Source organism: Cavia porcellus, unplaced genomic scaffold (assembly GCF_034190915.1).
Source record: "Cavia porcellus strain 051 isolate PalLab524CR breed Dunkin Hartley unplaced genomic scaffold, mCavPor4.1 scaffold_22, whole genome shotgun sequence".
Lineage (NCBI taxonomy): Eukaryota > Metazoa > Chordata > Mammalia > Rodentia > Caviidae > Cavia > Cavia porcellus.
The window spans coordinates 20,097,397-20,120,334 of NW_026947505.1; the positions used below are offsets into that span (position 1 = coordinate 20,097,397).

Consider the following 22,938-nt stretch of genomic DNA (forward strand, 5'->3'; position numbering starts at 1 on the left):
TTTGAAATAATTTTAAACATCTGATCACAAAGACTATACAGAAATGTGAGAGTATGTTGCACTTTACAAAAAAAAGCTAAGCATTTAAATATACAAAACAATTTTAGGTATATATCTCATCTTAAAGTACTCTATATACATAATTTTTAGCATTTTATATAACTTGCTAGAACAAATAATATGTCCAGTTTAGGTCTTACTATAGTATATGGCCATAACAGTCACAAATATCTGTTTGAGATCCTGCTTTCAATTCTGTGGATATATACCCAGAGGTGGAATCTCAGGAACACAGGGTAATTTTTTTCTTTTTTTAGGAAATAGAAAATACTTATGCTCACCAAAGTTTGAGAGGCACTGAGTGAAGGGACAATAAAAGCTTTATGATCAGGGGCTGGGGATTTAACTCAGCAGCATAAGCGCCTGCCTTGCAAGTGTGTGGTCGTCAGTTCGATCCCTGGTACCGATAAAAAAGAAAAAGACAAAAAAAAAAAAAAAGCTCTATGATCAATGAGCAAATGCACAGGAAGGCAACGAAGTACTGTGGGAGGTTAGGGAGGCCAAGGAGAGCGGTGAGAATTGGTGTGGGAGAGGAGTGGCAGGCAGAAGAGGAAACTAGGCAAATGGGTTCAAATTCAGGGAAATGGGCAATGTTACCTGCCAAAGGCTCTTACAGAGATACGTCATGTGGTGATCGTCACGCCATTGCCCAAGAGAACCAGTATCATTGCCCAAACTGCATTAGAAGTGTGATAGATAGATTCTTCCACAGTAGTTAGCATTTCAGCAAAATGTGGTAAATTGTTATTCTACCAGTGAACATAAATATATAAATACATCATCACATCCGGCCTACCAGAAGGAAGCTTCTAATTTACAACAGAAATAGAGGACAACTAAAGATACAGTTAACACCTTCCATAATATCTGACAAGGTACAAAGAACTTTCTATTTAATGGAGAAAGCATAGTGAATATATGTGTAAGAAAAGTGCTGTATTTTAGGGGGTTTATGCAAAAGCTAGGCAGAGTTGTGGTGCTCGAGAGGTTTTTATATTATAGCTCCATTACTTATTAGTGTGTGATTATGAACAATTTACTTAACCTCATCATGTGGTACTTTCCTTAGCTAAACCTAAGTCATTAAATCTTTATGAAGATTTAATGAGGCAATGTAATGTATATAGCACATTTAACATGAGATCTGATGCTGAATAAAGAATAAATACTGCATTAATGTTATTATCTGTAATCTTAAAACAAGTTTAGGTTTCCCATTCTACTAAGAAACCATTAAGGATTAAAGAAATTTTCAGACTCTTATTTTTTCCACTCAACTGATCCAGAGCTTGAAGGCATTTTTCACATGAAATTTCCTACTTTAGGCAAAGCAAACTAAGGCTTCGATTACAGTTTCCATATTATAACCTCAATATGATCCTTGAGATTTACTTCATCACTCCAATTTTACAATCTTTCATCTTTTCTCTGAATTTTCTGCATTATCCTTCTTCCTAAGATTCAGAACAATGAGAACCCAACCAGGCATATAAATAAAAGAAGTTTGGTTAGACTGATTGTTCCTGGAGCCGGGACTAAAATTCTTTGGTTCTGTGCTAAATCCTAGGTCTCACTTCACACCTAATAGCAAGAGGAGACCAATCAAGTAAATAATAACTTGTGGTCTCACCATGTCACTTTTTAGCTCAATCCATCTGTTGTTGCTGTGATTGATTCCAAGAAGCAAACAATCCATTACTAAAATATAACAACAGATCATTGTATACAGTAGCATTAAAGGTAGTGACCACAGGAAAATATTTTAGTAAACAGTCTAAATTAAAAGCTTATATTCATACTTACAAAATCTGTAGAGTATAGTCATCAAAGAGCCAAAGCTAACAGGAAAAACAACACAAGGATAAAAAGAAAGAATGTAAGTTGGGGGGGGGATATTAAAAATTATAGACTCTTGTCTGCCTGGTAAATATATTTCTGGGTACTTTATTAGGGAAAATCACTCCCTAAGTATTGGTCACAGATGTTTCGTGAAAACGACCATCATTAGGAAATATTTTGAAAGTTTATAAGTAAGCAGATTATACAGGGTTATGAAACAAGAGAGGCTATTGGCATCATCTGAGTTCCCAGGGCCACTGGTCCAGTATATTAAATCACTGACCCAGTTCCATTTCCACAGAACTCCCAAGGCTGGGAGCAGGAGGCCCCGTAGAAGCAGGACTTCTGAGATCATGGTCATTAGTGTTTATGCAGAGGCACAGGGTGGAAGCAGCGAGAGCTTCTCCAGCCCTGAAGGTGAGGATCCCATTTGGGTCAATGATAGGAAGCAGACAGAGCTGTGGATTTGTTTATGAAAGTGAAATTCCTGAAAAACAGTCGGAATCAAATAACATGAGGTCTCCAATCCTTCTCTTATAAAAACCCACGATGAGGAACCAAGGTCTAGAGGAAACCAGTGGGCATAAAGCAGAGCAGAGCCACAACCAAAGAAATCTTTCACATGGTGCAGCAAGAAGCCCCACATCATTCCTCACCCTGAAGGGAGTCCTTCACCACCGAAAAAAGCTCTATTTCCATTGACTGCCCATTCCTTATCTTTATGTATAAAAGAATTGCATACATTTTGGAGGAGTGATGTTAATTTTATGTGCTAATTCACCTAGGCTATTGACACAAGTTAAATTACTAATCTAGGTGTCATGAGGGTGCATTTTTAAACACAGTTAACATTGAATTTAAGGAGAGGAGGTTGCCCTTGACAACATGGTGGGCCTTGTCCAGTCAGTTGAAAATGCTAAATAAAAATGTTTCTCTGGAGAAAGAGAAATTCTAGCTGCAGACCTCAGCAACAGCTCCTCCTCACCTATTCTAATACTTCTAAATCTGTCCGCCTACTTCCTATCATCCATCTTTCATTTTGCTATTTGTGATTTGGGTTTCTCATATAAGAGAAACCGTGAGCCGTTTAAGCTTGTATGTCTAATTTTTCACACTTCCCGTGTTCGTCTCAAGGTGCATCCATATTCCTACAAATGACTTGAGTTTGTCTTTCTTTAGGGCAGTATTACTCCCTGGTCTGTAAATCTGTCCATCTGTTGATGGCTGGACATATGGGCTCCTTCCAAGATTTAGCAGTTATGAACTGTACTGCTATACACATGCAAACGCATGTATCACTGTACTATGACAACTTTAACTCTTCCAGGGAGACACCTAGAAAGGGCAAGAGCTTGGTTAAATAGAATTTCCAGTGACAGTTTCAACACAGTTTCAAAACATGCACTAGAGTTTCAACCTGTTGGATTTGCCAGCTTCTCCCCAGTCCTCCTGTTCTCTATTGCTAACGCAGCCCTGCCTCCACCCCATTCTACAAGCTCTGTCTAGCTTCCTCTGCCTATACATCCTAGGTGGAAAGCCAATGGTGTGAAGTCCCCATATGGTCCCAACACCTATTTTCTGTGACTTTTGTGTCAAGCCCGCAGACTGGATGCAGCCTGGTCTGCTTCCTGTCTGACCAATAACTGCTTTTCCCCCCAGGCTTGTATGTTTGCAGCTTTTGCTCAATAACTATATTCGGTTATTCCACTTTCTTGGTCTAGCCTTCCCCAGATGCCAAACATCTTTCCAAACCCGCTCACCTGCTTGCACCATTACGGCTCCTCTTGCTGGGAATGGCCTTGACCGCTGGGCCCTGAGTATTTTTCTGTTTGTCTTCATCACAGATCATTCTTGGCTTGTAACAATGTTGGTTTCGTGTCACAAACACCCACCCGATCTTTGCAAACTTTGACATAATAACCACGCAAATCTAAGAAGTGCCTTCAATTTCCTTGAATAAGGAATTATCCCTTGAATGAAGGATTATATATATAAGTATTTTTGAAACATAAAGTTATGATCATTTTCATGGTAGTAATTTCTAGCAGTGACGAGTGGTTCAGGGTAGTCTGCTTGTCAGCCTGGCTACTTAAGGAGCCAAGATCTGCACCTGAATTTGTAGCCAAAGAATTTAATTTTGAATTGAGTTGACACATGAGAAACAACCAAACCATGGAGTTATTCATTTTCTCTATGCAGGGACTCAGCCAGAAGGAAAGGACACATTCAAGATGCCCCTGTCTGATTTGGCTGTATCCTCAAAGATCCTCTCTTTTGTTTAGTGTCAGAAATTTGCTCCACTTTCTAAAATGATTGCACATCGCTTATCAGTCTATGGAGACACTTTTGCTTCCCTGTTGTTTGCTGAAAGACACACGCTGACCTAAACTTTCTTTTGTCAACAAGTCTGAAAGGAACCCATCTTCAAGGGAGTGCTTTTTCTAGTTGTGCTGTAGTTGTTTGCAGCCTCAAAGGCCTCGGCAGGATGTTTCTCTCCTAAGTCTCTCCGGCTCTTATCTCTCAGATGTCCTTGAACAACTAAACAGTAATGATTTTGAGGGCTCCTAGCCTACATTCAAGGAGAATTAATATCACTGTATGCCTAAGTAGCTTTGTCTAATCAGTGGAGAACTGTGTCTGTGTATATGTACACATGTCCAGGCACACATGTGTATATGTACACATGTTAAATACATGTATGTAGGTATCTTGGAGCTTTATCTATTAGTATAACCTTACAAAGCAACTTCAGTGAAACTAAGCTCCCTGCTTAGGGAAGCTTAACATTTTTAAGTCTCTACTATGCACCAAGAAACAAGACCACAGAAAGAGCCTTCAGAAGGAGCACAGCCCTGCTGTCACTTTGATTTTGGGATTCTGGTTTCCAGAACTGTTAGGGAATAAATTTGTGTTGTTTAAAGTCACCTAGTTTATGGTAGTTTGTGACAGTCATGGAAAATTGATCGAGATGGTGGGAGAAAAAAAATTAATGAGACCAAACTAATTCAAGGCCTGAAAAGCTGATGGTGTGGACAGCACTAAAGGTGAAGAAGGCTTTCTGAGATCCATAAAGGATAAGGAGCTCTATTTTAATTCACCAAAGTTTAGGTACAAATGGTACAAAAGGCAGAGGGATAGGAACTGATGGGATCTGTGGGTGAATATTAATGATGTCGTAGTACTCTCTTGTAATTGCATAAACTGAGGCTCAAATCACACAGCCAATAAAAGCTGAGGGCTGGACCCAGCTCCTTCTGCCTTCTTGGCTGGCCTCTCTCTTTCCTCACCTGCTTCTCACGAAGGCTTCTTCGTGGAGAAAGCACTTTTCTTCCCTTTGATCTGCCCAGTCTTCGCACCCTACTCAGAGTCCCCATTCTTCCTTCAGAGGGAGCCAGGTAGCACCAGCTCATACTGACCTCAGGAGCTGCCTTTAGTGTCTCCTCTTACTCCAAGGCCTGAGACACAAAGCTAGTGCTTGGAATTGGCTGTTGCAGGAATATTTATATCACAGACATTGTCAAACAATGCAAATCAAATACTTTGGAAGGCTAGGTTATTAAACATTTACCAGCATGACACCTTCTCCATAGTTTAAACTTATGTCTGGTTCCATGTGTTCATTCTTTTCAAGATTATGTTTCATATGTACAAGTCCCATGTCTCAATCATGCTACACAAACTTCTTAAGGCAGAGATTATTCTTCTGAATCCTTATCACCTAGAGAGGCTCAGGGCTGTGGAATTAAATGGCTTCAATCAGTGCACGGCAATCGATAAAATATACCCTGATTCCTCTTATGACATCATGAGTGTTTACTCATAAATTCTAGCAGTTCTAACTCTCTGCCTGCTGTGCTATTTGTGCCTAAAATTTGGTGAGTTAAAATCGAGCTTTTTCTCCTTTCTAAATCTGCAAACAGCTTTCCCCACCTTTAGTGCTAGCTTTGCTAATATCAGCTTTTCAGGACTGAAGTTAGTTTTGCCTTTACTTTTTTTTCCTCCCACCATCTGAATCAATAGTCCAGGACTACCACAAATTACCATAAACTCGGTCACTTTAAACAACAGAAATTTATTCCCAAACTTTTTTGGAATTCAGAAATCCAAAATCAAGGGTGTCAGCAGGGCTGTGTTCCTGGGTACTCTAAGAAAGCATACTTCCTACCTCCCTGGAGTAGCTTGGCTTGTATGGCATGCTTTATACCCTGTAATCACATGAACTTTCATGTGTGTGTGTGTGTGTGTGTGTGTGTGTGTGTGTGTGTGTGTGTTTTGGGTGTATGTGCAAGCACATGTGCATCTCTGTACACAGATTTTCCTTTATTGAACTGGTGGCTACCCTAATCCAGGAAGATCTCATTTTAACTGAATTGCATCTTTAAAGACTGTGTTCAAAACAAGGCCAGCTTCACAGGTACCAAGGAATAGGATTTGAATATATCTTTTGGAAGAACACACTTCACTTGATATTTCCTCCTTTCTTGCAAAAATATGTATATATTTGCACATGTATTCATATGTATCTTATTTTTTTCCACTTATACTGGATCCAAAGGTATCTTCATATTAGAGTAGATACAGTCTTTTATACTATATAATATTCCATTGTGTGGATTGACTGGGGATTAATAATCAGTATTTCCTTAGTTTGTACAATACATATATTGGCACTTTTGGCTGAAATATCTTGGATTATTTCCAACCTACTTGCTATTTAAAAATGAAACAGATATGATATCATATTACTGTGCATATGGCATTTACTGCTATCTGTACAGATGAATCTGTTGGGTAGCTTATCAGAAGTGGGCTTCTAGATCAAAGTGTGGATTCATCTGCAATCCATTGGTCCTGCTAGTGGCTCCCCACAGGAACAATGCTAACCATGCATGAGAATGTGTTTTTCCCTGTGTAGTCAACAGAGAGTGCTAGATGCTTCCCAACTTGACAAGCCAGCAGTAGAATTTTAAGTTTTTGTGCTTCTCTTTTTAGAAATGAAGGCAGAAAAATTACATTTTTAACATGATTCTTGGGTTATTTTTATGCACATAGGTTAGAGTTTCTGGCTAAAAGTCAAAGGAATAGAAGGGAAAATGGTGCAGTGAAAGTTAATTGCAAGCAGCAGATTTCTGTCCAACTCCCTTCCTGACAATTGCTGGCAGCCCTTGAAGGGTAGTCTCCCACTAGGCGCATGCCTAGAGGGCTCCCCTTACTCCACATAAGGATAGATGATCACATTTTGAAACAGGTTTCACAAGCTGTAGCCCATTATCCACTTCCAGACTAAGTAAGACGTCAGGGAACATTGAAGATTCTGGTTCAAGATAAGCTTTCTTGGAACATCAGCTGTCACATTCTGTTCTTCCCATTTCAGGGGTGACAGCACAATGCACTCTACCACCACTCAAGCTTAGAGCTTCCCAGGACACTTGTGAGGCTTGGCACAAGTTCCCAAAGTGTGATGGATGTGAAGATTGGTATTTGGGTCATACCTAAAAGTATCATGCTGTGGCTGAAGCAGAGAGCTGTGGCTGCTTGGGTTCATATGTTCCAGGGGGACTGAAAGGTCTCCGAGGATGTGAGACTTTTCTGCTAAATCCAAGGCAGTGCAGAACATTTGGGATAGCTGGTCTCCGGGGTGAGGCAAAGTGATACTGGTCAACAGGATCTTTAGACCCGAAGATGGAAGAAACAAGACAAGGCTGCACATTGTAAATATTTCTGCAGGGGCAAAGATTTATTGTGGGGAAGGAAAGGGCTTTAGGACTTTAGCTGAAGGAAGTCAGCAGTGGTTGACAAAGGACCAAACCGCTCTCAGAACATCAGGTATTTATTGATTTTCTGGTTTGATTTTTGTTGTTATTTTGTTTTTTGAGAGGCTATGTGGTTCTGGCTGGCCTTAAACTCACAATGTAGTCCAGGGTGGCCTCAAACTTGGGAAAATTCTCCTGCCTCAGACTCCTGAGTTCTGGGATCACAGGCATGTGCTATCATGCCCAGCTACAATTTGCTGGTTCGAGCTAATGCTAGACTCTAGTAATTTCCACTGGCCAGGGGATACAGTTCTAAACTCAGGTGGTCATAGTTGGCTTGTCCTAAAGGCTGTTGAATGTTCATGTAAATAGCACAAACGTCCTGTTTGAAACATCCGCACTTTGGATCTGGGCCCTGGAATAAGGCAAAAGTGCTTGAGGTGCTTGGGCTGCTGTGGCTTCTGAAGACGCACAAGGATAGGAGCAGAAAAGAGGGAAGAGAAATAAAACCACATGCCATCTCCCAGGCCGGAGGTCAGGTTCTCTGTCACAGTAATGGGGAAAAGATTTAAATGATCAAGGTGTCTGTGTGTAGAGTTGGACAGAACCTGACTTAAGAGCGCAAAGGGACAGACACAATGTGAAGACAGACGCCAAGCCTTTTATCCCATTTTAATCACCCATTCGATTTCTGTAGACTCAACTGAAAAGTCAGTGTTTTAGCAAAAGGGGCCTTCGGGTCTCTAGGATGTAATCTACGCAACTGTCATGATAGCCCACCCACATGACAGGCATTGTCTTCAGCAAAACCAGTGGGAAACTAATTATGTATCACTGAGCCATATGATCTCCAAAATTAGTGATTTTTTGTCTACTAAAATCCAGTGAAGCTAGAAAGTTTGTTTAGGATTTGCCTTGGCAATGATTTATTATTTCATGCAGTGTAATTCTGTGGTTTTATCAGGATTCATGATGGTTTGTTGAAAAGAGTACATGAGTAGAGAAACAACACACCATGGGAATTGTTTGTGCACCGATTTTCAGGAGGGAGAAAGGGTCCTACAGAGGAGCAAATTTCTAAATCCCAAGCCTGCATGGGAACCACAGGCAGGTGGGCTGGGTGGCTCTGCCATTAAGTAGCCTCAGGGGTACTCAGCAAGGTCTTTAAAGATACTGCAAGTGCACTCCACCTAGGAGGAGTGTGCACCTGCATATCTTCCAGAGAGCCGAGAGTAAGGTGTACCTCCCCAGCTTGGTAGGATGATGCCCTTTTTCTCCAGGTCCCCAGGAAACACTTGAGATGCTCTGACACCAGGTGAAGGACTTGTTCCCCTGCTGCTTCAGGGCAGCCTGCAGAGCTCCAGCTCTCAGCTACCAGAAGCCTCTCCTCCTTCCTGGGGAGGCAGCAACCAGTGGCTCACTGCTGTGAAAGATTAAGGATCACACCACTGCACCACCCTTGGGACAATGTGGAAGGTCCAGCGGAGGGCCATGGAGGCTACCCTGCAGCTCCGCACCACTTCCTCCTTCCCCTCTTTCCTTCTCCTCCCATCCATCCCAAGGTGGTGACCACAAAGCTCCACCCAGAGGGAAGAACAACTGGGCCAGTGTGAGTTGACTGAGAGTGAGGGGATTTGGGCTCAATCCCTGATGAATTCAGCTCAATAGTGAATCACTATTTTATGCCATTTATAATTTACACCATTAATAGTGGGTTCTACTGACTCTTTTACTATACCCCAAATGTGTAAAATACTTCTATATTTGCTTCTTATTTTATAAAGACCTCAACAGGAAACAAAAGATGACTCAAACTCTGAGATAAAAGTAGTCAAAGGTCTAAAGGTACCATTGTAAGATCAAACATATACTCAGAAAGGCAAGGCACTGGGAGGCTGACCACAAGTCAAGATGTGGGGATTTTATCTGAATCACTTAACCCAGTTAGTCATTAACCGGCTTTGCCAAGTGAGCCTAAACTATCTTCCTAATAGAAACAATAGGGACCATGTGTTAGACCTGAGCAAACATGACTGTTTGAACTCTAACTGGACTTTTCCTGAACTTCTAAAGACCCCCTAATCATATTTAGTCAGGGGAACACACATAATCTTTTATAACAGTACACTTCACATATCTAGCTGAGGTCATGTCACTAACGGTCACATCAAGAACAGACATCTTGGCTAGATTTTTCAACCTGGCTTGTGAAAGCTTGCAACCTCATCTCAGCCAGATACTGGTGCATCCACAGTGTTTAGAAAGCCCCCAAAATGAAGGTGCATCCAGCTCAGTTTTCACAACAAAGGACACACACACACACACACACACACACACACACACACACACATACACTACCCACAGGAACCAGGAAAAGGAAAAAAAAAAAAACACCTTATTCTCAAAATGTATTTTTAAACACCATTTTTTCCTGTGCAGCTGCCTGGCCTGATTCCATCATGAAGAGCAAATGTTTAAAACAGTATACTAATTAAAAATAAATTATTTTTCAAACTGACCTCAGGATCAGAATGTGTTGGTATTCGCAAAGATCTTAGAATTCATTTATGAAACATTTTTTGTAGGTAGACAAAGAAATGGATAGCTGCATCACTGATCATGAATGGATTTGGTTTGCCAACACAAGGATTCACTGCTGTAATCCAGTGTGCAGTTACGACATTCTATGACAATTATCTCGCTTGAGAATTTCTAGGTTCTTCAGTAGGGGAAAAGATATCGTCTCCTCCAGATGATTCTGAAAACATTTCTTCACATCTCACAGCGAATAACCTCATTGCTTGTTTAAAATTCTTTAATGGTTTTTTCATTTCGAGACCAAAGACTTCCTGGTCCCACCTTCACACGTGCCTTTCTTCTCCATGGCTCCATTTCCTCAAGGTTCCACTCTTTCTGCCTCTCCAGCCTCTTCTGCCAGGCTGTAGTGCCCTGTCCTCTTCCCAAGAAATTTCAGGCAGGGCAGGAGCTCCAGAACCACTGGTAGCTGTGCAGGATGAGCCCTGTAAACCACTGAGACTGAGTTTCTTCTCCTGTGAAATGCAAAACATGTGCCAATCCACTTCTAGGGTCACATCTGAACATCTGGCTTTGGGCTCAGAACAGGCACAGGGGCAAGTGAAATGCGTGATTATGACCAGACTCATATACCAGCACTGCAGTTAAAGGGAGTCCCTGGCCTTGAGTAAGCTGGGCGTTAGTAAGCCTGCTGATTTATGAGGTCCCATGGCTGCAGCAGCAATGTGTGGTGCTATGGAATGCTTCATTGAAGGTCAGGTTCCAGAGTGCATGTGTGTGAGGTCTCTTTAAGTAACTCACATAGGCAAGTGGCTCAGGCGCTTATAGTATGAGCTCTAAACCTGTGGCCTTGAGGGTTGTCCCTGTATCCCACTAGGGAAAAGCAAGGAAGATTTTAAATGGAGAAGTAGAGCAAAATGCTAAAAATTAGGTATGTATGTATGTATGTATGTATGTATGTATGTATGTATTCAGAGACAGGGTCTCTCTCTACAGTTCACCCTGGCTGGTGTCTCCCAAGTGCTAGGATTACAGGCATGCACCACCACACCCAGACTCAAGTTCTGTTTTTAAAAATTGTTACCAGCTGATTAAAAAACATGTGAAGCATTCACAATGCCTTTGGAACTGATCTCTGTCTTTATTCTTCCAGATTATTTCACATAATGAAATGTTCTTTTTAGAATATTCTTAATCTTTTTCCAATGAGTAAAAATAAACTAAGGGAAAAAAAAGTCCAGGGTCTGTCCCAGTCTGTAGGCCCTTCTAGCTCATTTTATTAGTAATCATTTTTCATAACTCTGTGTTTATTCCCTGTGGAAGTATCCTGCATTCTACTGCCAGCTTCTTTTGATGACCATAACAGGATCTTTCTATGAAGACTCAGCACTGTCTTCATAGTACTGACCGCCCCCGCCATCTCAGCCCAGCCAGCAGGAAGGATCATGAGCAGAGCAGATGTTCTTGCTCTTCATGGCTGAGGATTTGAGTCCCTCCCTGTGCATGAGATGCTCCATCACTTTGACTCCAGAAGCACCTTCCTGATTTCATCAGTGAAGATTAGATGTTCGGTTGGGACCCGACCTCCATGTCTTACCTTAAGCAAACAAGATGTGCAAATCCAGTGAGCACATAGACCCAGTGTGTAAAATATACAGTTAAGAAAATTTTATTGGACTGGGAATACTACATCCTTTTCCTGGTGACTGTACAACCTCCCTAGAGGATTTTGCAAAAGGAAAATATAAGATCTCAGTAATAAATCTTCATGTTTTAGAGAGGAAATCAAACTGGGGAATTTTGATATGTAATATTTCTTAGTCTATAAAATGTAAGGCCTCATAGTGTTAAGACCTTTACTAAAATATGTGGTTTACACAGCATACCCATGGGTCATCTGAGAATTTTGTTTAAAATGTAGCTTTTAACTCAGCAGGTTGGTGGAAGAGCTTGTGATACTGCATTTCGGATAAGCTCCATAGACCGCAGATGCTGCTGGTCTGTAAGACAAGGATTTATACCATTTTTAAAAGCAGTGGTTTTTTTTTTCCAAATGTGGCCACTGGATCACTTGTACAAAAATTCCCTGGGGATTTGTTCTGTTGAAAAAGCAGAGTCCTGGGCTGTGAATGTGGTTCAGCAGTAGAGCCCTTGTCCAGCACATTCAAGGGCCTGATTTCCATCTCAAGTACTGCAAAAACAAAACAAAACAAAGCAGCCCTGTACTTCACCACTGACTCACCAAATCCAATAACTACAGCAGAAATCCAGGAATATGTATGGAAAGTATTGGATGATTCTGGTTTTTGTAACTGACAGATGACAAATATACATACTTCTAGTGTACAACATGACAATTCAATATGTATACACAATGTATAATGACCAAATTAAGGTAATTACTATTATTCCTAAACATTTAGCATCTTTTTCTGCTGGCACACTTCAAACTCCTTTTAGTTATTTATAAAATATATAATAAATTGTGAATTAAGTCTCCCTACTGTGTTTAGAACACTAGAACTTGGTTCTTCCTATGTTTTTGTGTTGATTACCTCTTTTATACCTATACTTCCTATCCTCTAGTGACCATTATTCTATCCTCTGTGAAATAAACTTTCATAGCTTTCATATGTAAGTGAAAATATATAGTTTTTGCCTTTCTATTCCTGGCTTATTTCACTTATTATGTCCTCCTTTTTCATGTGTGTTGCCACAAAAATAATTCTTTTACAGCTGAATAATATCCCACTGTTATGGTTTGTATCTGGATGTCCCCCCAAAGCCTCATGGAGATGGCTGAATCTAGAGTTTGTGATTGGCTCACTGTCTAATGCTGGGATTGGTAGTGTGAGTGCTGCACCCACCCTGGTACAGGTAGCTGGCTTACAATATGAGAGTGAAAGGGACATGTTCCTCCCTTTTGCCTTTTTTCTCTGGTCTCTTCTAGTATCTGCCACAACTGCCATGAATGGTTGACCCTCAGTCACACCACCCTGCTTTGAAAAGAGCTCAGTATGGACTGAAACCTCAAATGAACTGTAAGTCGGGGGCCGGGGATTTAGCTCAGTGGCATAAGTGCCTGCCTTGCAAGCAGGCAGTCATGAGTTCAATCCCTGGTACTGATAAAAAGGAAAAAGACAAAAAAAAAAAAAAAAAAAAAAAAAAAAAAACAAAAAAAAAAACTATAAGCTAAGTAAACCTTTTCTCCCATCATTTTGGATGTCAGGTGTTTTGTCTCAGCTACAAGAGAAAAAGAACCAAGACATCCACTGTATATATATCTTTATCCTTTCATCTGTCCATGGGCTCCCTGACTGATATCATACCTTGGCTCTGTGTGTAATGGTGGAATAAACATGGGAGTGCAGGCATCTCTTTGATATACTGATCTCACTTCCTTTGGATGCATACCCAGGTGTGGGGTGGCTGGACTATTCAGCATTCTAAGTTTAGCTTTTTGAGATGCAGATGATTCTTATTAGGAACATTTTGGGATAAGTAAGGAACTTGAAAGGGTGTGATGAGGTTGTGGCATATGATAGAGAAGGTTTGAGTGGGGATAAACAGGTCTTTGGGTGTCATCCATAAGGAAAACTGCCAAACAGCTAAGCAGGTGAGTCATAAACAGATTGACAGATGTGAGCATGTCAGAGACTGCAGATGACAGGGAAGGAGCTTTATGAACATCAACAATGACATCAGACTATTGATTTCTGTTGCTAAGAAACTTTTTCAGTATTGAGTAGACCAACTCTCACTTTCAAAAAAATTATGATATGTAGAAGTTGCATAAAAGGGAATTTTTATTCTCTTCTCATTGATTCCATTACCACATCAGAGGGATTTTTATAACCATTTTAGTGTTTCCGTTGGTGGTATGTTCTACCCTTCCATTCTTATGTATTTCCAGGACTCAGCCTCCAGATTTTAGATAAAGGAGAAAAGAATTTGTAAACTGAAATGGTTTGGATTTTCAATGTACCCCAAAGCCCATATGCTAAAAGTTTGGTCACCACCCTATGGCATTACTGGGAGGCGGTGAAAGCTTTAAGATGTGAGGCCTCGTGGAAGAAAGTCATCTAACTATGGGAGAGGATTGCCTTTAAGGAATCTCAGTCCCTCTCCTCTCTCTCTCTCTCTTTCATTCTCTCTTCTTTTTCACCCCCTTTTTTTCTTTTCTCTCTCCCTCTCTTTTCTCTTCTCTGTCTCTCTCTCTCTGTCTCTGTCTGTGTCTTTGTCCCCCAGCTCCTGTGATGTGAGCACTTTGATCACCATGTGCTCCTTGCCATGATGTTCTATATCAACACAGGCCACAAAATAATGGAACCAACCAACTATGAACAGAAACTTCATTATCCAGGAGCAAAAATTAAACTTTTCTTCCAAGTTGGTTTGTCTAGAGTATTTGCACAGCAATGAAAAAACTGACAACCACATAACAAATAATAACATTTACTAAGAAATTTGCATATATAGTAAGACTGTGTTAAAAATTATACTTATTTGGTCATAATTGCTATCATTCACAGTGTATTTAATATGTACTGGAATGATGACAAGTAAATTTAATTTATAATTGTAATTAATCCTACAAGCAGCCCTATGAGGTATGTGCTACAGTAGCCATATTGGAAAGCGATGTTTCAGCATATTTACACATATTTCATGGGTTCTTACATTTGTATTCTGTAGGGTAGATTCACAGAAAGAGGTTTTTTCTGGGTCAACTATTTTCAGTATTTTGTACTTCTATCTAGATTGCTTTCCAAAAGAGCTGTCACAATTTATGTTCCCTCCTGAATCTTCAGTAGTACTGAGCAGACATGGCAATTTTGGTAAACTGTATGTTTATCTTTCTCTCCTCCATGTTCTGCCTTCTGTTAAACTTCGCCTGTTTTCTTTATAAACAAACAAAAACAATGCTGGCTTGGTCTGTCTTTTAATAAAGAATTCAGCCTACTCACATGTAATGGAGCTACCAAAACAATTAGCTTCCTTTGATTTATGACTTTTGTTTATTTCACATTTTTAGTCTCTTTTTTTCTTTTTACTTTTCTTGCTTCAGCAAGTTGGTTCGGCTTCACCTTTATTTTTGAAAGTTCTATTCTTTTGTCTTTTTTAGAGGTTACCTTTTCTATCCTCATACTCGTAAACCAACTCTTATTTTTCAGCATCACAATAGAACAGCTGTATCCAGACACACTAAAGCTTGACACTTGTCCATACTCTGTAATACACAGAGGCCTTGGGAGCAGAAAAGGGAAGGACAGATAAAAATGAATGAATCCTTTGTGTGCATTCCAAACTTCTTGGACAGCTGCTTATTATCTAATATTTTTTTGGATAAAATTATTTCAATGATCTGATTCTATGTGTTAAAGATAACGAATACAGTGTTGTCTCAAAGTAGGTTTCTGGCAGGAACAGAACATTTCAATGAAAAATGTCCACAGAAAAATGATTTCCCAACACGGGCTGGGAAATCACTGTGGCCTTATGGAGATTTCTCACATGAGATCTGACTCTCTATGACTTGGTAACACTGACCATGCCTGGCTAAGTATAAGAAAGAAAATCAGTACGCAGAAAGTCAGGACAAAAGCAAAAAACATCAGGGAGAAAAAGGAGAGTGCTATGAAAACCACCCTTAACCTTTAGTAGTATTTTCTTTCAAAGTTGCTTGTGTGTGTGTGCGTGTGTGTGTGTGTGTGTGTGTGTGTGTGTTTGTAAATTAGCATTTTGACTCACTGACTTTGATGTACTTACTTAGGATCTCTTCAATTTCACCTTCTCTTCTGAAAAATGGATACAAAAGTAGTTCTAAATTTACAGATTTGTTATGAGAATTAAATAAGGCAAATTAACATGGAATAAATAGCAAATGTTAGCTTTTTCCTCCTCCTCTTTTCTTCTTCTACGTCCATCATATAACATAGCCTTTCTCAGATTGCTTGCCCTGTAGCTTAGTTATTGACAGGATAGCAAGAGATAGTGCCTATAAAATGTCTAGAAAAGCATAAGGCTCCCAAATATATTCCCATCACAGTGAAAGCTATAGCTTGATTACACTAGAAAGCCAAATGCTTCCTCTTTCAAAAAACATTTGGCAACACTGTCCACAAGTTAGCTGGATTGTGTGAGGACACACAAGTATTTACAATTCTCCCCTTCAATTCTCATAATTGGCTTCCTACATTATTTCCTAGGACTCCTCCAGATTTCAGGTCATACTTTAAAATTAATTAAACATTGTGTTATTGGCACAGAAATAAGGAAATAAATCAGTGGAACATATTAGACAATCCAAAAATTAACCTTTGTATATATGGGAATTTAGCTAATGAAAACCATGACTCCTCAAATTAGTGGTAAAACAAATTTCAATAAACAGTGTTGAGAAAATTGATTAAACATTTAACCAAAAACAAAGATGCCTTCTTAGCAAAATACAAAGATTCCCCATTTCATGTCATGCACAAAAATAAATTTTACATGGGTTAAAAATTTAAGAATTTTAAATTTCCAAACTAAAACCCAGTGTTGGAAGAAAATATGGCTTAATTATTTACTGTCTCATCCCAAATTGCCCCCAAACTGACGACTTTAAAGCTATGATTGCATTTATTATAGCTCCCAAGCCTAAGAGTCCTCTGGGAAGTTTTCTGACCTGGGTCAGGTGTGGTTAGTTTTGAAGGACTTGCTCACAAGTCTATGGTCAGTTGGTGGATGGCCTGCAAGTCATTTATTTAGGATGACTTTTCCACCACTTTTTCTTGATCAACCCATGCTAGGTAATGGTGTGGGGGGAGGATGACAAACCTGTGTCTCTTTATCTCCCAATAATCCAGCTGGAGTTTTCAAAGAATAGAAGTAATGTTTCAAAAAAAAAGAGCAAATGATGCACATTATCACTTGTACTCCATTCTATGGATCAATATGCAAGTCTCAAGCAAAAAAATATAAATCCCATGTGGGAAACAGCAAAACCGAATTACAAAGAACACACATCCAAGGAGAGAAACAAAACACCTGATCATTTTTGAAATCTTCTACCATAGGAAGTCATTTTTTATTTTTATGTTTTCAAGATCAATTTCATAAAAATTTAAAACTTAGGAACTATAAAAGATTCTATAAACAAAGTTAAAAGATAAATATCATACTGAGAAAATATGAGCAGTGTATCTGGCAGACAAAATGTTCCCATTAAACAATAAAAAAGGCAATATTCTAATTTTAAAAATAGGCATAGGTCCAAAATGGTAAATTCTGTAACAGAAGAATACAAACATCCAATAAACAAAGTGAAGAGCAAATATAAAGAAAAATAAAATAATGATAGTCATTAAAGTGACTGAAAAACCAAAACTGATTTGCAGTCTTCCAAACTATAGGCATGCAAAGAAATGTACTTCATATACTATTGGAGGAGATATGAGTATATAAACCTTTCTAGAATCCAATCAGCAATATATATCAAAATATATTTGGTATATGAGTACTCTGCCCCAGCAATTTCTCTTCTGGGAATATCAATGATTGGATAGTTATTTATAACTATTGAAAACAAGCAATAGGGAACCAGATAGCCAATTTATGGCATATCCTTTCTAGATGCTCATTATGAGCATCTAGAAAGAATGATATAGATCTCTATGAACTCTTGAGGATAGAGTGTTGTGGAAAAAAACACAATATTGCATTAAGATGACATTTCGGTAGAGGACATTATTGTTTAAATATCTCCCACAATTCTTGTGTTGGAAACTTAGTCCCCAAAGTCCTTAATTATGTCAATGCTATCTGAGGCTGGACCCTTGAAAGATGATTGGGCTCTGGAGGTTCTCCCCTCATGGCTGGATTAATCCTTTCATATATTAATGGACTCATTCCTTAATGGGTCATCACAACATTGGAGCCATTATAAAAGCTAGTTTGGCCACCTCTTAGGCTCCCCTCTTGCCAAGCGACAGCTGTGTATCCTTGGGACCATAAAGAGAGTCCTAACTTGCAAGAAGGTGCTCATCAAATGTGGTCTCTTGATCTGAGAGCTCTCAGCCTCCACAACTATGACTGGAATGAACCTTTATTCTTTATAAAGCATTCATTCGGCAGTACTCAGTCTATAGTTAATGAACTAAGACAACCACCTTGTTTCAATCTCTGGAATTTTACCCACATTAATCCTTCTGTAACAGAAATAACCTTTGTAACCATCCATTTTCTGAGACACATGACAGACCCTCAAGTGACACTGCTCTTCTTTACCAGGAGGATGAACAATCTCTTCTTTGGCACTCCCTGGACCTTACACAATTCTATAAGGGCAACTTGTGTTTATTTCTTCTCCTACCTAGTTTATTTATCCCCTTACAATATGGATATTATCTTAGCCTACGGAAAAAAAAAGAAGAAAATTAAGTAGAATTTTTATAGACTAGAGGAGGCCGGGTCTGAAATGTTAGCATAATTCAAGCTGGTTAATGTTGAAGGAAACGAACACAGGAAATACCTTCAGTTTCACTTGTATGTTTGATGAGAGAGCATTATCATCTGTCAAACTCTGAAATACACTTCCCAGCTGTAGGCCTGTGAAAGCATTAAAGGACATGTTAGGACTGTGTATTAATCTGCAAAAGGCAGACTTATTACCACCCCCACCCCCCACTGCTTCTAGTGGAGAACAAAAACAGGCTTATTTGGTAGCTGAACTTTAAAAAATTATATGAGTTAATTTATTTAATTCCCATGCTTTATAACTTAGAAGGCACTTACACTTTTAGGAGTAAACAGATCTATTCGACTGAAGTATGCCCAGAGAAGTGCCATGGCAGCAAAATTCTAATTCCGCAGGGATAGAAAAAATACACTGGCAAGAAAATCGGAAAGAAGAAAAGATTGTTGTGAGATGAGGTCACTTAATGTGCAAAGAAGAAGGAAAGGAGGAAAGGGAGGGGAGGAGGGAGAGAGGGAAGGAGGGACGGATGGGAGAAAGGAAGGTGGCCACTTTGGCTCTAAGGAATATAAACATCACTCGTATATAGAATTCCTAGTGCATTGCAATATATGTGTTTGCTTGGATTTTGAGTCTTAAATCATGTGTATTTACATTTTGTTAAAGAGTAACCACCTAGTTATATTATTTCCAAATTGTCCCACTTGAAACACATTGTATGTAATGATTAAATTTTAAACCATATCCTTCTGTTTCTCTGCTAGTGCATATCAAAGTTTTTTGTTAATATGATCATGTAGGAACTTGTATCAACTTCTAGGTATGAGACAATATTTTAAAGCCACTTCAGGTGTAGTACCAATCAAACATGGCATTGGTTGAGGCTACAATTAGAATAATGGTAATACATATAAACCTTACAACCGGGCTGGGGATTTTTTAGCTCAGCAGCATAAGCACCTGCCTGGCAAGCACGAGGTTGTGAGTTCGATCCCCGGTACTGCCAAAAATTTTAAAAAAAAATTAAACCTTACAACCGTTATTTGACATAAAAATTATAACAATCTAACATCTAAAACATGTCAGCATTCTTGAAGCTTCTGAAAGCATGAGATTATGTCTTACCACAGTAAAATGAACTCTCCCAAAATCAAAGCACCCTATTTTTACACATCAGTTACAATGTATCTGATTACCTTCTAAAAAGGCTCTTTCTACTGTGAAATATGACAGACTAGCCATTGCCCTGTGTTTTTAATTACCCCAAAGCATGGATTAGTTTATCGTTTCTTTGCCAAATCCATGTTCCTGGGTATTCTGAGTGCTTTAGGAGTGAAATCTGGGAAGGGCAGAAGGCAGAGTTTATGGAAGCCATGGCACTGTTAACAGGGTTATCTCCACCTGCCCATATAGGGTGAAGGAAGTTGAGAAATTGCTATGTTTCAGGAGTTGAGAAATGTCATCAAAAGATGAACAAGTGTTGCATGAGCATCCAACTGGGCAAAGATCTCTCATCATTCCGTTCACACCTTCTCAGAAAATCTGCTAAAGTATCTTCACCTTCAGTTGGTCCCAGGAACTCAGCTGCTTGGTTACTACTAAAATGCCAAAACCTATTCTTTCAGGAAATTTCTCATAAATGAGGGCTTCAAAATTCCCCTCAGCCTCTAACTTCCCACAGAGATCTGATCCATTTCCAAGGGTACACTGTCATCATGTAGTTATTTTTCCTTTTTGCTTTGCTAAAATTGTCTACATTCTGTGGGTACCACAGGGTTGAATTAGTGTGTGTTTTATCCTCTATCCTATTTGTCCTTCATCAGACTGGGAACATTCAAAAAGGGCCTTCACAATATCTACCTCCCCAAGAACTCCTCCAAGAAATTCAGGAAATTTAGTGATGGGCTAGTTTCTCTCATTTCCTGCCAAATTTCGATAACTCATTAGACAAAGCCAAAGAGTTAATATCCTGGCTTCGCTTCAGTTTCACTTATTGAACAAGTGTGTTCTGGTAGAAACCTTGTCAGAGATGAGTTTTCAATTCTGCAATGTTTTCTCTGGCAAAAGCTTTTCTTTGCCCATAGCTCATGTGAGAAGAGAATTGACCTATAAGTTGGGCTGAAGACATCAAGGACACCAGTACTTTCTGGACTTTTCAGATCTGGGGATGTGACTACTGACCTTGGTTCACAAGCTGCGACTTGTGCTTTTGGTTCCAGTCCTCAGGAAACATCTGAGTTCTAATCATCCCACAGCTGAAAGGAGGGAATTTCCCAGCCAGCTTCAGAACCAGCATTGTTCAAGGCCATATTAGCTTGGCAATCAGACAGCTGGGAATAGCTGCAGGGCCTCTGATGCTTTATTTCTGTATCTGAGTTCAAGTCTTTCTGGAGAAGTACTGAAAAAAGAAATAGCCCTTCCTATGCAGTGTCAGTGAATAACTTTTAAGATGTGTCATGCACATGAACCAGCTCCCCATAAGAAATGTAATCATTATATATTAGAAACATACATGTACTAATAAAAAATTAAAACAGAAACAAAATTTACTTGCTTGTGGGCCATCTTCCAGCTCCCACTGCTGTTACAGCCTACATGTTTCAGCAACTAACTCTGATTAGCATTATTGGGGCACCTATTTCTCCCCTTGACTTCCTTATTCCAAAATAGTCTAAACCAGGCATGTTGGCTCATACCTGTAATCCCAGCAATCTGAGAAGCTGAGACAAGAGGATGATTGCAAGTTCAAGTCCAGCCTGGACAGTTTAGTGACTTAGCAAGACCCTGTCTCAAAATAAAAAAAAAATTTAAAGGGATGCAGATGTAGCTTAATTGTTAAGACCCTGTGTTAAATTTCCAGTACCAAAATACATACATACATACACTTTTAAAGATGTAGTCACCTAACTGGCATTTTACCAGGATCATAGCAATTCTTCTTTACCCTTCAAAGGCTTACAGTGAAAATAAATCTAAAGGCAAACCCTGTCTTCACTGCCTGAAAGCACACTAATTCCCTTTGTAGTAAGCAATACAGCCTGGGAGGAGATCAGTGTCTGCTACAGAATATGGCAACCAGAGAGGAGCATTTGGCTCAAAGGATCTTCCCCTGCAAGTGCTGGTGGTTGTAAAATTTGGGAAATACTCAAAGGTTCTTGAATTTGGAATAATATGCAATAAAGAATGTCATTTCTGCTTAAAGGAAACTTATAATCTAAGGACACCACTCATAGTTCAATTATGATTATTATTAAGATCCCAGGACCAGTAATGTGTCAGGATGGCGGAAGTGGCCCCGCAGTATAAGATTTGAGGTTTGGTTAAAAATGAATGATTAGAATTCATTCCCAGTCTGAAAGGAGAAGTCAGCAGCCGAGCAGACCAAGAGCCACAGGGTCCTCAGGATCCTTAGTCTCACCTGGCAGGTGGTGGGCTTGGATAATAGCGAGGGACAAGGTAAAGGGCTGTCCAGAACTGGTCCTCCCACAGTTTGATCAGAAAAGACGTCAGCCTGTTAGGACCGCTTCTGAAAGGTGACAAAGAAAAGAGCTCTTACAACATACAAGCATTAACGTCCACCGCTTCACTCCGTGTGTCAATGAAGTGCTCGAGACTCAAGGTTACATCTTGAATTTGTTTTCTATTCCTCATACAGTAAGCCTAGAATCCTGTATATAGTAGACCTAGAATCTTGAAATTTGTAAATTCATTTTTATAGCATCCTGACAAAATTTAAATGACATTTACATAAGGCTATTCACTGGAAAACCACCTAACAATAAAGGATTAAAAACTACACATGCCCTATGAACAATAAGCTGGTTAAAATGGAATATCTATACAGTAAAGTACTATGAATCTATACATATGAATAAAATATCTTTATGTTGCAATGAACTGATCTCCACATATATAAAGTTAAAAGGCCAGGTGCAAAATAATCCATTACTATGTAACCATTTACCTAAGAAAAGGAAGAAAACCAATGATTGTAAATACTTTCATATCTTTACAAAAATAATATCAAGATAAAACAAAAAACAAAGAACATAGGTTAGTTTTTTTAAATCTTGATTACACATTGAAATGTTAACATTAGGATATATTGTATAAAAAAATTATTAAAATTAATTTCATACATTTCTTTTTAATTTTTAGACATTGCTCCTTGGAAAACATGTATTCCATATGAGGCTCTTAAGTTTCCATTGTACAACATGAACTTGGAAACTAAACCCCACATTAACACACCCAAGGTATGATCAAAAAATATAATGTGTAAATTTTACAGGA

At 39.2% G+C, this 22,938-nt stretch overlaps 1 long non-coding RNA gene across 1 annotated transcript in view; it reads left to right on the forward strand.

Annotated features, from left to right (window-relative positions):
- LOC134472071 (uncharacterized) overlaps window positions 1–22,938 on the forward strand; it is a 59,239-nt gene that overhangs the window by 16,791 nt on the left and 19,510 nt on the right. Inside the window, exon 2 of the long non-coding RNA XR_010041892.1 lies at window positions 22,804–22,901. This is a non-coding gene — a long non-coding RNA (uncharacterized LOC134472071). The remainder of the gene's footprint in view (window positions 1–22,803; window positions 22,902–22,938) is intronic.